Source organism: Acinonyx jubatus, chromosome B2 (assembly GCF_027475565.1).
Source record: "Acinonyx jubatus isolate Ajub_Pintada_27869175 chromosome B2, VMU_Ajub_asm_v1.0, whole genome shotgun sequence".
NCBI classification, from domain to species: Eukaryota; Metazoa; Chordata; class Mammalia; order Carnivora; family Felidae; genus Acinonyx; species Acinonyx jubatus.
Window position 1 is genome coordinate 41843957 of NC_069385.1, and position 14896 is coordinate 41858852.

Below are 14896 nucleotides of genomic sequence, written 5' to 3' on the forward strand. Positions count from 1 at the left end.
ATGAATAATTAGAAGGAAAATGGAACTATCGAGTAGCCACACAAATATGTTCCTAAAATGCTACAGCTGTTACTGTTGCAGCTTTTCCTAATATTTTTATACCAAAGTTAGTTGTATTAGGGTTCTCCAGAGAAACAGAACCAATAGGGTCTATAAAGGTTCAAAACAGGAGGTTTATTATGAAGAATGGGCTCACATTGTGAAGGCTGAGAAGTCCCAGGATCTGCCACCTGCAAGCTGGAGACTCAAGAAAGCCAGGAATGTGATTCAGTCTGAGTCTAAGGTCCTGAGACCTAGAGGAGACAATGGTGTAAATCCCAGTTAGAAGGTAGGAGAAGACATGAGATATACCAGCTTAACATGAGGCAGGAAAAAAAGAGAGTGTGAATTCTCCTTTCTTCACTTCTTGCTCTATTCACACTGGGGAGGGCCATCTATTTTACTGAGTCCACTGGTTCAAATACAAATCTCATCCAGAGACACCCTCCCAAATACACCCAGAAATAATGTTTAATCTGTATACCCTGTGGCCAGTCAAGTTAACATATAAAATTAACCATCACAGTAGTTAATGGTTGTTAATATTTGCCAAAGGAAAAGATAGTAGATGATTTTTGAGAACAAAAACTTTTATGACATTTCATGACAACCTCACAATCCAAAATGAAGCAGAAGATATTGTATCACCTTGTTTTTGGCCAACAATGGATGTTTTAGCACACTTAATAGCAATCTTGCTGAAAATTAAAATATATTAGAACTCTTGTTCTTTTCAAACTAATACTAGGTTTCAAATTATTTCAAAATAATAATAATAACTATAAGAAAGAGTGGTTAGTGATTTGGAAAGAAAAAATAGTATTTATAGGTAAATTATGAGTGGATACATTAATACTTTCTGGATATCTTGTATCCCTCCTAAGATAAAAACATAAATTGAGGGGCACTCGGAGCTCAGTTGGTTAAGCTTCCAACCTTGGCTCATGCTATGATCTCATGATCCGTGAGTTCTAGCCCCATATTGGGCTCTGTGTTGACAGCTCAGAGCCTGGAGCCTGCTTCAAATTCTGTGTCTCCCTCTCTCTCTGCCCTTGCCTACTCACACTCTGTCTCTCTTTCACTCAAAAATAAATAAACATTAAAAATATTTTTAAAAAACATAAATTTAGACATTGTCTAAGAAACAAGAGTTAACCAATACTATTACATATGTCAATGTAAAGCACTGTGTAGGGTATGTGGTACATTGTAGTTGTTCAATAGAGTTTGGAGTCTGGACTCTGAGATGGAGTTTGAACTCTGTCCAAAGACTATTCAATACTGTATCATATATTTAAAAGTTGCTAGGAGAGTGGATCTTAGAAGTTCTCATCATAATGAAAAATAACTATATGTGAGATGATGGATATTAACGTAATGGGGTAATCATTTCACAATGCATACATATATATTTTTCCTTTGTATGAAAACTTTTAATGAATTATGAGCCTTTAGCCATTATAGACTTTAAGCCTATCTCAAGTGTGACAGGAGACCATAGTATGAATAAGAGATAGTAATGTTTGCTTACATATCTCTTAAGAGTCAAAGAAAACCCTCCAGTTTCCCAAGTCAACAAAGTAAATTCAATTACACATTTCTCTTTCCTGATCATAGTTTCAGTTGCAATACCACAAATACTACTTTGCCTTTGTATGATGTTGTATACCTAAAACTTATGTTATATGTCAATGATACCTCAATAAAACTGGAAATCCTTGTGGAATGGTGAAAAAAGAAAAGGCTAGTCAATGCTTTCTAACAGTTTACACATAATTTACATATTTACCTGCTTTTTTTGTACATATTTACTTATTTAAGAAGAATTTTATTTTGGAAAAGAAGTGTGAAAAAGAATAGTGAGTATCTCCTTGCTGTACTCTACCTTAAACTATATAATTTTAATAATTTAAAAATTCCATAACTGGTACCACAATAAAAGTAAATTAGTGTAATATACAAGAAAACCAGAAGTAACCAAGTATATGTGAAAACCTCATGTATGATAGAGGTGCAATTTCAAATGATTAAGAAAGGAAATTTTATTTGGCAAGTGAGCTAGCCAACCACTTGAGAAAAAAAGATCCTTACTTTATACCATGTAGCAAAAAAAATTACAAATATACCAAAATCTCCACACAAAAAATTGAAATGGTAAAATACTACAAGAAATATAATGTCTATGTGATTTTTAGGTGAGACGTAGTATTTTAAATCATAAGTAATATATTTATGAAAAATTAGCCATACTTTCCAAAACAAACACAAATTTAGTGAGAAGAGTAGCATTGTTTTACATTTTTGCAAATCTCTTTAATGTCTTGCTTAATAGAAAACATCTGGATTCTCATATCTGCCTCTGCATTCATCTCTGGTGATATCATATGTCATGTAGCTTCTGGAAAACTCCACTGTAAACTTGTGAAGGAATAAAAGTGAAAAGGCAGATATATCTTAGTATTATTATGAAAATAGTTTTGACCTTTTAGGCCTCTGGAAAGGGTCTCTGTGACACTGAAGGGACTCTGAATCATACTTTGGGAACCACTGTTAAAAGGTGATGTTAATTTTTAAATTGATTATATCTCTAAGGGATAATTTCATTTGCACTACTATGGAAAAGATTCTGCATTCCCTATGGTCTCCTGTAAGTTATCAGTTTCCTACCCCTATGTAGTTGCAAAACAGCCTAGGCAATCAAAGATGTACATGCTCTTAAAAAACTGGATAATCCCCTAACAGGTCTAAAAGGACACCTATGATCCTATTTTTCTTCTGCCCATTTCTCAATCTATCCTCCCCCTGAACACCCTGCATCACTAGCCTTTGCTTCATTAAACATGCTTATATGCAAAATTCATGAGTTAGGGAAATTTCTGGATGGTAATAAAATAAAAACTAAGGAAAATTGAACTGCTTCCAATGTAGTCAATGCAGCTACTCCTTTATACTCCCACACTTAGGTGTTCACAAAATTCCTTCCTTCTCAATCCTTTTCTTTATCTTCCTATTTTAGTCCTTTACCCCTTGTTTGGGAAATCTTACCACTTTCCTCAGCAAACAGAAATTTCTCTTTTTGGTATTTTTATATTCAGCATCTCTGACTTTGGTCAAACATTTATTAGAATCTCTTGTTCAGGAAGTAGAGATTCATTCTCATTACATGATTAAAAGTATATATGATTGTTTCAGTTCTGGTTCAGTACATTCTCCAGTAGAAGATATGGCTTCTTTTCATACTAGATCATCTAGTAGGTAATGCTTATCAAGATGGGCACTAAGATTACAAAACCAAATCTGAAATACATGCATTCATACATATGTGTGTGTATGTGTGTGTGAAAAATGAAGGGCTATTTTAAATATTTTATCTTTACTTTGGGCTGCTTTTTTTTATAGGATCCACTATAGATATTAAGAGGCATTTGACCCTTTCATGCCCCAACTAAGTGTGATATCATTCCAACAACATCATTCTAAACATAAGTGGCTTAGCCTTAGTTTCCTTTAAGAAGTAGCAGCTCCAATAAAATTCATGATTTAACCTCTAACAGTATGTGCTTGAAAAGGGAGAAAACATAGTGGAGAACACTCCAGTTTATATATGATACATGCACAACTTACACCAACAATACGGACATGAGTAAGATTGAACAGTCCAGACATTTGAAAATTTAATAACATTATATGACTTTTTCTTTTGGTTTTTATTATGGTAGGCAGGATAAGTCATGGCCTATTCTTACTGCCAGTAATCCTAGGAAATTATTTCTTTTTAAATTTATTTATTTATTTATTTATTTATTTATTTATTTATTTATTTTGAGAGAGGGGCTGGGGAGGGGCAGAGAGAGAGAGAGAGAGCAAGAATCCTAAGCAACACGGAGTACAACACGGGGCTTGAACTCACGAACTGTGAGGTCATGATCTGAGCCAAAACCAAGAGCTGATGCTTAACTGACTGAGCCACCCAGGCACTCCAATCCTAAGAAGAGGAAGCTATTAATCCTAAATATGACTTTGGGATTATAGGAGCTCATTCTTCCTTCATAATCTCAGTATAAAACTAGAGTCATGAGGATGTCCAAGTGTGATTTTAGAGGCAGGAAATGAGCTAACTTTGACCACAAGGAGCAGACTTTAGCGTGTTTTACCATAAAATCCCTTCTCTTCTTCCTCTTTCTGTTCTTCCTTTTCCTCTTTCTCCTCCACCTCCTCCTCCTCCTCCAGCTTCTCCTCCTCTACCTCTTTCTTCTCTCTTCTTCTCCTTCCCTTTCATGAATAGTGGCAGAAATGGCACCAATATGAAGCTTTAGTCTAAATAAGAATTGGCAAATTCTGACCTATGAATCAAATCTGACTCTCTGTTTTTGTACAGCCCATGAGCTAAGAATAGTTTTAATATTTTTAAATGGTTGAGATTAACTCAAAAGAATATTTATTGACACATGAAATTCAAATTCCAGTATTGATAAATAATGTAATACTGGAACACCACATTCATTTGTTTATGTACTATATATTGTTGCTTTCATGCGATATTGGCAACGTTAAATTGTCACAACAGAGACCTTACATGACACCCTCATCACTTCAGATTCCTGCTCAGCACACTGTGAATCACAATGATGTAATTATGACTCAACAGGATTTCAAGTGCCATACATATTGCTGTACCACAACATGATTTTTATAAATTACCAGTGTGTACCTATCATGTCAACATAAGAGAAAAAGAGAAAATTAGATTTTGAAAGTTATGCTTTTAAGGTACAGTGGAGTGTGGGTTATTTATTATTGAATTAGATAGTGAATGATGGTGTTTCCTATGTAGTGACACTATAGCTATGCTAGAGAGTACAATGTACATCAACATTACCAAAGTAAGCATTCTAGACAATATTTCCAACTCAAAGAAAAACATGATCAGACAAACTAGAAAATTTAATGTGGAATATCTTTAAAAATAAGAAAAGAAAATGAGACTGCAACCAAAGTAAGTATTCAGTTTGCTCACTTGTTAGTCAAGCAGGAAAGACACTTACAAATGGTGAATTAATTAGATCATGTTTGATTGATTGCGGCAGTTGAGGAAATGTATCTAGAGAAATGAACCTGTTTAAGCTAACTTTTAGTGAGAATATTCTTTAAAGAGTTGAGGATATAGGAAGCAACTTCGATAGTCAATTAAAAATGAAAGAAATGGGAATGCAAGCTGGTGAAGCCACTCTGGAAAACAGTATGGAGGTTCCTCAAAAAACTAAAAACAGAACTACCCCAAGACCCAGCAATTGCACTACTAGGCATTTATCCAAGGGATACAGGTATGCTGTTTCGAAGGGATACATGCACCCCCATGTTTATAGCAGCACTATCAACAATAGCCAAAGTATGGAAAGAGCCCAAATGTCCATCGATGGATGAATGGATAAAGAAGATGTGGTACACACACACACACACACACTGGAGTATTACTCAGCAATCAAAAAGAATGAAATCTTGCCATTTGCAACTACATGGATGGAACTGGAAGGTATTATGCTAAGTGAAATTAGTCAGTCAGAGAAAGACAAAAATCATATGACGTCACTCATATGAGGACTTTAAGAGATAAAACAGATGAACATAAGGGAAAGGAAACAAAAATAATATAAAAACAGGGAGGGGGGATGTGGGAGGCTCTCATAAATATGGAGAACAAACTGAGGGTTACGGAAGGGGTTGTGGGGGGGATGGGCTAAATGGGTAAGGGGCACTAAGGAATCTACTGCTGAAATCATTGTTGCACTCTATGCTAACTAATTTGGATATAAATTTAAAAAATAAAAAATAAAACAAGTTAAAATTAAAAAAATTAAAAAAATGATTTTTAGTGGTTTTCCTTGGTTCTTGAAGAGTTAACAGATATCACCAATACTCGGTTGTTATTTATTTGAATTGAATCAATGCAGAGTTTGGTATGACAGAAGAATTAGAATCTGTGAACAGCCTGTGTGGGATAATTACAGAAGAGAATATTTTCTTTCCAAACTGAGAAGGCAGTACAATGTGCAACGGAATCTGCTAAAATATGTTACACCTAATGGTGGAAATAAATATGTGTGGAGTAGAAAATGTCTTTGTTGAACACATTTACTAAGCTTATAAAATTTCTAAAATAAGAACTTCCCTCAATCATTATGTTTAATATTAAGTAGTTTTGGATGTTAGCTTTTGCTGTGGCCTTGATAATGTCTCTTAATCAATTAAATCTAAAATTTCAAGGCAATACAGAGTTTATATGTGACACAGACAGTAATGAAGTCATTTTGACAACCAATGTTTTCTTGAATCACAAATAATTTTAAACTGCTTATACACACCATTTGCTGGCATAAGTTAAAACAAGGCTCAAGATTTCTCTCTCCCTACAACTTTGCAGCACATGTATTTTCTGAGCTCATACTATAGCTCCAGGAGCATTTTTCAGACCCTGGTGCAAGTGGACAGAAAATTTCATTATTTCAAAATACATTTAACTGTGCAATTGAAAAGCTTTCACCTACCCTTCAGTTGGAAGTGATTAATCTGAAATGTAATGACATGCTAAAAGGCAAACATCAAAAGAAGAATCTAATAGAATTTTGTTAATGTATTTCAAGTTTTAAATATGATTAAAATCATATGCTGGTGGATTGATAACAGTATTTGGCAGTACTAACGCTGTGAAAAGACATTCTGAAAGATGAAATACATAAAATCTCATTACAGATACCATTAACAGATGAATATTTGCAGTTGATTTTGACGATAGGGAACACTAACTTTGAATTCCATTTAGCCAAAATGTTACGCCCCTTCCCCCCAAAACAGAATTCCATTCTTTTCATTTATAGTCCTGTATTATAAAATATCATTTTGTAGTTCTCAAAATGATTTGTCTACTCTAGTATGCAATTATTATTATTATTATTATCTCATTTCATCAATATAGAAGTGTAGAAATTTTTTCTCTTATTGTGAAAGTGCCTACATTATACCCCTAATATTTTCTCTTGGCCCACAAATTTTAAAATATTTATTATCTCAACCCTTACAGAAAAAGTTTGTTGACCTCTGTTCTAAATGAAGTAAATTTAAATTCTGTTTCCACTAGCAGAACGCAAGGGGGAATGATGACAGGAAGAAGGTACTGGAAGCCACAGAACACTGAAGTTGAGATGGTCACTATCTTGAGGACTGTAAGGAAAGAGATCGCTTCAGTCATAGCTGAGATTTTCTTCTCCCAAAAGAGAGGACAGGCTAGCGTAAGAATGGATTCTCCTACAGTCAGAATTAGTCAGGGACTTTTGACAGCCTTTGGCCACATGACCCTCAGGAAAGGTCCACAAGATTTTTAAACTTGCACAAATAAAGAAAGGTAACATTATGTTATTTTCCAAAACTGCTAACACCAGACACTGATTATGCATACCTAGAAAAAATTCCGAAGGGTGCCCACCAACATGTTAATATAGGTTCTGTCTGAGTCAGGGATTATAGGTTATGCTACTTTTTTTCTCTTATCTAATCTTTTTCCCCCTGATTTTTCAACAATAGATATTTTGATATTTTACTTGTCTCTTGTCTTTTTCCCCTGATGTTTCAACAGTGATTATATTTTATTTAAAATTTCATACTTTTAAACATTACTTCATTCTAAAGATATTTTCTTATTCATTAATGTTCTGAAATCATCCTGAGAGAGGACAAATGTTTACCATTTACTTTCAGGTTACTTACAAGAAAAAAAGATTATAGTTGAAAAAAAGGAGGCTCACGAGGCTAGATATCCTGTTTTCTCTGCAAACATGCTCTTTCATTTTGTTTCTTCAAGAACACCAAGATTTTTAAAATATTAAAGTAATGCCCACTTAAAGACTAGGAAATAATGTTCTTAGGTAACTAAATATACCCACATCAGCAAAAACAGAAGGCACTATTGTTGCCATAAGAAACATGAGATTGCTTTATCCAGAAAAAAAAAAAAAAAGTATGTGTGGCACCTGGGTCGCTCAGTTGATAAGGGTCAGACTTTGGCTCAGGTCATGTTCTCACAGCTCATGGGTTCGAGTCCCGCATAGGGCTCTGTGCTGACAGCTCAGAGCCTGGAGCCTGCTTTGGATTCTGTCTCCCTCTCCTCTACCTCTCCCCCAATCATGCTCTGTCTCTCTCTCTCTCTCAAAAATAAATAAACATTAAAAAAATTTTTTTTTTATTTTTTTTTCAACGTTTATTTTTGGGACAGAGAGACAGAGAATGAACGGGGGAGGGGCAGAGAGAGAGGGAGACACAGAATCAGAAACAGGTTCCAGGCTCTGAGCCATCAGCCCAGAGCCCGACGCGGGGCTCGAACTCACGGACGGTGAGATCGTGACCTGGCTGAAGTCGGACGCTTAACCGACTGCGCCACCCAGGCGCCCCTAAAAAAAATTTTTAAAGGATATGTAAGACAGTCTAGAAAAAAAGTTTTTTTTATAGAATGGAAATTTACTTGGGTGTACATTGGTAAAAATTGTTTTATATTTTAAAAATCTCTTCCTTTTACATGATCTCAGTTTGTTCACATCCTTGAAAGTTATGAATTCCTCTTAGATTTGATTTCATGATGTGCTAAATGCCTCACATGTTAATACAGTCATACGTATGTAACTATGAGCCTGAGAAAGCATCAGTTTCGGAAAGAAATCAGTTGATCTAGAGCCAAGGTAAATCATATTGTCATGTCCCAGGATATTGGGAAACTATCATTTTTCCTTTCAATGACTTTCTGTTTGTTTCCATAGAGTTATATATTTATAGGAAAACTTTATGTTTGCTCTAAACAGATGTTTGTGTTTGTTTACTCTGTTGACATAGGGAGCCCTTAGATTTTGGATAATTTCAATGTTAAGAGATGATATTGACCAATGTGAGTATCATTAAAACACACTGTAGGTGCCTAATAACCAGCATGTATAAAATCACAAATTTACTTTTTCTGGAACTAAGTTCCTTGCTTCAAGTTTCCTTATTAGCTTCCAGTATTTTCAGAAAGAAATAAAAAAGATCTGGATAAAATCAGAACAGAGACTATTAAAATAGTTTTTCACTTCATTTCCCCACATCTTAGAAAAGACTTAAGACTTTATCAGACCAGTGTGAAAAGATTATGTCTCGTCTGAACATAACCAGGCCAGGAAAATAATCACTTTCTGCTTAGTACTTCTTTGCAAGTTCATAATAAAAAAGATGATATTTATCATTCTTAAGTTCTTCAAAGTTATGGAGGATAAAGGAAAGCTTTTATAATAATCTCTTTAGAATAGATTCTCATGTGAAGGAAGGAGAGAATCACCACTGTTTTCTCTTTGTTAGCATACCTCTGGGAGGTACATTAGGATTAAGTCTGCCCTAATCACTAGTTATTCTCTGACAAAGGTGGGCTTTGAACTAATGAGTTCAAACGGGGAGTTTGCTCATGTATGAAAAAAAGAAAAAAACGAGATCAAGTCAAAGCTAGTCTATCACTTGTTTGGCAATCAGTTGCGGGCCTTCCATGGAAAGCTGTTTGTTTTATTTGCCTTAACATATTTTATGGAAATGTAAGATGTGCATTGAAAACAGTCTGTCTGTTTTTAAAAAGTAGCTCACCTTTGGGGTACCTGGGTGGCTCAGTTGGTTAAGTGTGTGACCTTTGATCTCGGCTCAGGTCATGCTCTTAAGGTTTTTGAGTTCGAGCAGCATTGGGCTCTGCACTGGCAGCGTGGAGCCTGCTTGGGATTCTTTCTCTCTCTTTCTGCCCCTCCCCTGCTCTCCCTACCCTCTCAAAAGAAGTAAATAAGCTTTAAAAAAGTAGCTCACCTTTTTAAAAAGTTTAATTCTTTATCACATTTTATATCATTATCCTACAGTTAAGTCTTTCCTTTTTGTTACAAGGTACAATAATAAAATCACACAGTTGTCACAGAAGCCTTTCCTGAGGATGAGAAATAAATACCAAATACCATTTTGCTTATTAAATAATTTGCTCTACTTCATAAAACACCTACAGACATTTAACTTATTCAATTATTATTTCTTGTGAGGGTAACTTTTGGAATATGGAGCTTAAATAGTCATTTATGTTAAATACCAAAGTGAAGGTTGTAAACCTAAAGTAGGTTTAGCTTCCAATTTTGAAATCATCCCTCTTAAAGGACTTCTAGGTCAAATTTGCCATAGTGGGAGCAGCCTTCCCCAGGGAGCATGAGACACAAGGCTATAGAAGAAATGAGTGGGGAGGAGACAGGATAGGAGGCCCAGGACAGAGGAACCCCTTTCTTAAGGTACAGTTTGCTCAGTGGAGTCAAGGAAAAGAAGGGGACAGAGCTAGTGTTCTGGATGCATGGTAGCAGAAATGTGCTTAGCAAAGCTTTCATCAAAACCAGAATTGGTAAAGGCTTCTCTTTTATCTCTCCCTATATGTAATCAGTTACTAACTCCTGGTGGTCCTACCTTAAAAATTACTCTAGGACACACTGAACAAATATAAAACTGTATTAACTAATACATGGATGAAAGAATGAACAAATGAATGAATGAGGCACAGCAGTGAAAGGTTTTGACTTCTCTCTCTTTTTTTAAGTTTATTTATTTAGTTTTGAGACAGAGAGAGAGGGAGAGTAGGGGAGGGACAGAGAGAGAGGGAAAGAGAGGATTCCAAGCAGGCTCTGTGTTATTAGTACAGAGCCTGATGCAGGGCTCCATCTCACACCCCGTGAGATCATGACCTGAGCTGTAATCAAGAGTCAAATGCTAACTGACTGAGCCACACAGGAGCCCCAGGTTTTAACTTCTTTCAGGCGAGATGCTGCATCCTAATTTCTCAGAGATGTGTCCAAACAAAACAATGTGCCAGTTGGTGGGTGGGCCTAGCGATCAGCAGGCAGTTCTGGAAAAGGGGAAAAGGGCAGTTCTGGAAAAGTTTGAATCAGTCTCAGTATCAGGGCTTTCATTTGAAGATCAGGAAGATATTTAGGAAAATTAAGACAGAAGAGAATGTTGAAACTCACTAACTAGTTAGTAAACTTGATTCATCTCTGGCACAAAAAGCATTATGTCTTGCTGGTGACATGACTTCATTTTTAATGCTACCTGCTAGTGGGCTAAGCTTCCTAAAAAACTTTTTGAGCTACCAGGGCTCCTGGATGGCTCAGTGGTTAGGCGTCCGGCTTTGGCTCAGGTCATGATCTTGTGGTCTGTGCATTTGAGCCGCGTGTCGGGCTCTGTGCTGACAGCTCAAAGCCTGGAGCCTGTTTCGGATTCTGTGTCTCCCTCTCTCTCTGTCCTTCCACTACTCATGTCTCTGAAAAATGAATAAACCCTCAAAAATTAAAAAAAAAAAAAACAACTTTTTGAGCTACCAAGATGATCTCTGTTGGTCTGCATGTGGCCTCTAGGGGACAGAGTGGCAGGAGGTTTGGAGAAAAGAGACAGGGAACGTAAGCCAGAAACCAACCAAATCAATTTAACTTCAACCACTCTTCTCCCTTTTACAGTATATTAGGCTGTGTTTTTAAATTATTATGCCATTATTATTATTATATTTTATAATTTGTTAAGTAAGTTTCTATGAAATTTCTGTTGGCATTATAAAAGCCTTTTTCTTTTTTGTTTTGACACACAACTAATTTGTTGACCATTTGACCACACAAAAACTGATGAGTGGCTGTCCTTTTTGAGACCTCTTGAATTATCTTTTACTCAGCTGAAAGTAAGAAGACAGAGATTTTTCCTAAAACTTCACAATATTTTCAAATGAGTTGAAAAATTAAGGGGTTTGGATAACTCAGATATACCCCAAACATGTGAGTGCTTGTCAAATTCAAGCCCTTGTTTAGTTTTTATAGTATCAGTTACAGAAAACAGTTCAACCTCCAGGCAGGGCCTGGATTTCTTTCATATTTCTATCAGCTGGAAATACAGAAAAAGAAATGCATTCCATATGAAACACATTTTTGAAATTCAACTTATGCAGAAATAGTTTCTCAATATTTTCTATTTTAGATATCCCTAAGAAAGGTAAAGTCAGTTTTGTTGGCAGGGGGGGGACTATGGGACACCTAATCTGACATGCATAATAATGTTCATTCTGGTTTATTTCACAATGCTGTGCTTTGCTAAAACACTACTTACCTTGATTTGGGGTTTTTCATCTTTTCCTTTTCCTGGCTTGGCTTTAGCTTTTAAACTAAAAATAAAAATAAACGAAGGCAGAGAACAATTTTTACAAGCAAGTGTCTTACAAGAAATAACTGTAGTCTTATAAAGTTTTATCTTTTTTGATTTGTTGCAATCTGAGATGTAATAAAAAGTAAGGCAACTTTTAACATCATGTCCCTTAGTTTAAATATAGTACTGTCCTAACTACATTCATCAATGGAACTTACAAACTTTTAATTTTTAGTACACTAAGATTTTTAGTGCTGCCAACATCTGCTAGGATTCTCCTTACAAGTTTTTTAGAGGGACAGAGACCGCACAGAGGAAACTTGGCATAACTTCTAATGTTACCAAATTAGATAATGTGTGACAGAATGTTGAGTTTTTCAACAAATAACGCCTCAACAGATACTAGATTTGAAGATAATCCACTGAAATATGAAGTACAATAGTCTGTATCAGGTAGAAGATATACATAAAATTTTGATTTAAAATTTTGATTTAACTTCAAATATGTTTTATACACTAAGATTTACACATACTTGGGTACTTAATATCAGATAATGGAAAACAGTACGTTGAGTGTTAATTTTTCCAAGTAAACGTGTACTCTGCAAACACTAAAGTAACGAGAACACGTTCTGTTTCCTTCAAATGTATTATATTTTTAAAACCAAGACTTTAAAAAAAAATACTCTGTTCCTCACATTAGGGGGAAAATTTATAGTCACTCTTATGTGCGCAATATTAAGACAATAATATTAGAGAGGTGCTTGAGTGACTCAGTTGGTTAAGTGTCCAACTTGGGCTCAGGTCATGATCTCAAAGTTTGTGAGTTTGAACCCCAAGTTGTTGGGCTTTCTGCTGACAGCTTGGAGCCTGGAGCCTGCTTCATATTCTCTGTCTGCCTTTCTCTCTCTCTTCCCCTCCCCCACTTGCTCTCTCCCTCTGTCTCTCAAAAATAAACATTTTTTTTAAAAAAAGCAATAATATTAGAAATCTCTTAACATGTTGGCCTAATTTTTAGTAATTTTCTGAAAGATTTATGAGGCATCCACTTCACAAACATTTCTGTAAATAAACTAATTTTTCAATTAAAAAAAATCTTACTTTTATACTGGGGAGAAGTTGAATGGTCTAGGAAACTTGGTAGGTCTTACAAAACCAGCAGTTTCTTGGCTAAAAAACAGATGCCACCCGAAGCCATTCCTTCCAACTGAGTCACTAACTCAGAGGCAGAACATGGCGTTTAAATGCCAGTGAGGACATACCCCTTACTTTCATGATAATGTGATCCTTATTTTTATAATACAGTATCCTTATTCTAGTGAAATTCATATCATGTTATTTGTCACAATCTGGGAGCTCCTTAAGGTGTACATACTGCATCTAATTCCCCTTTGCATCTCCACAAGCATCTCTATAGCAACAGGGCCTAATCGAGTGTTTACTGAGTTGAATTAAACTAAGGGGGGCTTTTTTCCTCTTCTAATAATTTCACGTTGTGACTTCTATGCTGTTTTCTTTATGGTGTGCCTCTGGGTTAGACCACTGCTTACCGATTTTTTTCCCTACTTAATAGGAGCAGGCTAGTAATACAAAATTGCATCTTTGATTTTCAGCCTGAAGTAAATAAACAGTAAAATTTTGGAAAACTCCAGGAAGGGGTAGGAGGCAGAAGGAATGATCTGTCAGGGATCTTTCTGTCCACTGGGGGATTTGGTGCAGAGGAAGAAAACACAGGTTTAAAAATAAAATACGCTTGGGGCACCTGGATGGCTCAGACAGTTAAGCGTCTGACTTCAGCTCAGGTCCTGATTTCATGGTCTGTGAGCTTGAACCCCACATCAGGCTCTGTGCTGACAGCTCAGAGGCTGGAGCCTGCTTTGGATTCTGTGTCTCCCTCTGTCTCTCTGCCCCTCTCCCATTCATGTTCTGTCTCTCTCAAAAATAAATGAACATTCAAAAAAATTGTTTTAAATAAAATAGGCTCATTTTCGAACACTTGCCATTTCCCAGGAGAAGTGACAACTTTTCACTGAGATTTGTTTTAGCATCTGTGAAATGGGAAGAACAAGGTTTAGTCTTTGGTATGTCAGGAAGATAAAATAAGATGTTACATGTAAAGCACTCAAGATAACACCAAACACACACATGGTAGCTGTTAAATTTTGAACCATTAAGATTATGGTGTGACAAAATAAGAGATTTCTTTTTAGGTCACATTCTTAGCTAGAAGTGACTCAACCTGTCAAAAAGTGGGTTTGTTTTTAATGTTTACTTACTTATTTTGGGAGAGGGTGGAGGATCAGAGAGAGAAGGAAGACAATCCCAAGCAGGCTGTATGCACCTGTTGTAGGGCTGGATCCCATGACTGTGAAATCATAACCTAAGCCCATATCAAGAGTCAGAAGCTCAACCGAATGAGCCACCTAAGCGCCCTGTCCTGTTAAAAAAAGTTTTAAAACACTCCCTTTTCCTTCAACAATGCGTGCAGAAGGCTGACGCCCATCCAGAGAACTCACTTGCCAGTGAGAAGACAGCTGAGTGCTCCAGCATCACATGGAGAAACCCCTGCCCCTCCCTGCATGATAGGCTGGTGGTCTATGTCAGAGGCTGCATTTCTGACAAACATGTCAGAAGCACGCAGTGTTCT